This window comes from Schistocerca nitens, chromosome 1, assembly GCF_023898315.1.
Source record: "Schistocerca nitens isolate TAMUIC-IGC-003100 chromosome 1, iqSchNite1.1, whole genome shotgun sequence".
Lineage (NCBI taxonomy): Eukaryota > Metazoa > Arthropoda > Insecta > Orthoptera > Acrididae > Schistocerca > Schistocerca nitens.
Genome location: NC_064614.1, coordinates 1,271,781,580 through 1,271,783,286, shown reverse-complemented (window position 1 = coordinate 1,271,783,286; position 1,707 = coordinate 1,271,781,580). Strand labels below are relative to the sequence as shown.

General features: G+C 39.5%; 1 long non-coding RNA gene across 1 annotated transcript; it reads right to left on the bottom strand.

The window, feature by feature from the left end:
- Window positions 1-401: 401 nt before the first annotated feature.
- Window positions 402-943, bottom strand: LOC126239952 (uncharacterized). Its single transcript, XR_007545359.1, has 3 exons — window positions 906-943; window positions 579-698; window positions 402-504 (listed from the first exon to the last, which is right to left on the bottom strand). It is a non-coding gene; the product is annotated as an uncharacterized LOC126239952 (long non-coding RNA).
- Window positions 944-1,707: the final 764 nt, after the last annotated feature.

Here is a 1,707-nt window from a genome sequence, read left to right as displayed (position 1 = left end):
CTTTCTTCTTCATCCCACGAAATGACCGCTGCAAATTCTTTAACTTTCTGGCTTTGATGCTAATCTGCCGTCTTGCCACATCTATCACTTTTTCTGCTATGCCAGGAGTACACATATCGCTATTTGAAAAGTCCCCAATATACCTGAAACTTTTGTTTTTCGGGGTGTTCGTTTCCATATCGCATGTCACTGTAAACAAAGCAAAAATGCATGTTTTGCGGTATAATTTGTGGGCGAAGCATGTCCGAAATGGCACTTAACGTAACGTGCTACAGTTCTATTCTAATATAATATTTTACTAACTCGCAGTTGTTACACACATTCTAAGAACATTCAGACTTACAGGCATTGGAAGCATAGATTTCAGAAGACGAGGCATCATCTAACGAACGCCTTCTAGAGTGTGATTTACGGAGCTTAGGCTTCTTCGATTTCATATGCTCCGGAAAATCGAAAAGTGTCTGGATAGCATCACTACTTAGCCAATTCCCTCCAGTTTTAGCCCTATATAAACATCGGGTTTAAGAATGCCAGGCATTGTAAATACAAATTATAAATATACATTGTAAATAACTAACCTATCAAAACATTTCTCCTCGAAGTGTTTCGAGCAAAGGCGCGTATGTGCAGACGGCTTAAAGTTTTTCCGCTTCAGAGCCTGTATCCAAAGCTGCCTTCGGTTTTCATCCTTAGGGAACCTATGAGTGGGAACCAGAAACAGTTATACTTACTTCTGTAACCGAATTATCACAGATACTTTCCAAAATGTAGTATGAGTCTGACTTTACAGGCACCACTTCCAACACTTTAATTTACGTGATACTCTATTTCAAGTGTATAAAACATATAAAAGTCACTTCAGCAGATTTCAATAAACGCATCTGCACTATCATAGAAACACTTACACGTGAAATGTAATGCCATTTCCCCCGACAAAACGCTGAGTACATCCATAAGCGCAACACGAAACAACCATGTTTTGCCAACATTCACGTGACTTAAGCCCAGAGATGTTGGAGCAGCGAAAATGACGTCAGGGCCAGTCTATTATATTTATGGTCGAAGTGGAAAACTGTGTTTAATAACTCTGCTTTAGTGGCACTATCATCAATTGACTTGACTACTGTTATCGCACAGTGCGTCTTGCCACTGGTATGCTACTGGTACAACCAGAATCTCTTTGGGTTTTGTGCCAGATTATGAGACAGAGTTTTGTTGTGGAAATTCTTAAAAGTATCTCACATTGAAGTACATGCTGTATTTCGAACTTCTGCAAAATTTTGCCAATTTTGGGGATTTTGTGTTCTTTTAAATTTGGCACGCTTTTTTCGTTGCTTCTGCAACAGCAATCTGACCCGTTTTGTGTACCATGTGGGATCAGTACCATCACTTATTAATTTGTGGCATATACACCTCAATTTACCAGATATAGACTGGGACACTCAGATGTTTAGGACAGGTGGTAGGGACAGAGCATTGAGTGACATTATACTTAGTGCACTATCCGAAAATTACCTAGAGTAATTAAACAGAGAACCAACTCGTGGAGATAACATCCTGGACCTACTGATAACAAACAGACCCGAACTTTTCGACTCTGTAAGAGCAGAAAAGGGAATCGATGATCATAAGGCCGTTGCAGCATCCCTGAATATGGATGTTAATAGGAATATAAAAAAAGGGAGGAAGGTTTATCTGTTTAGCAAG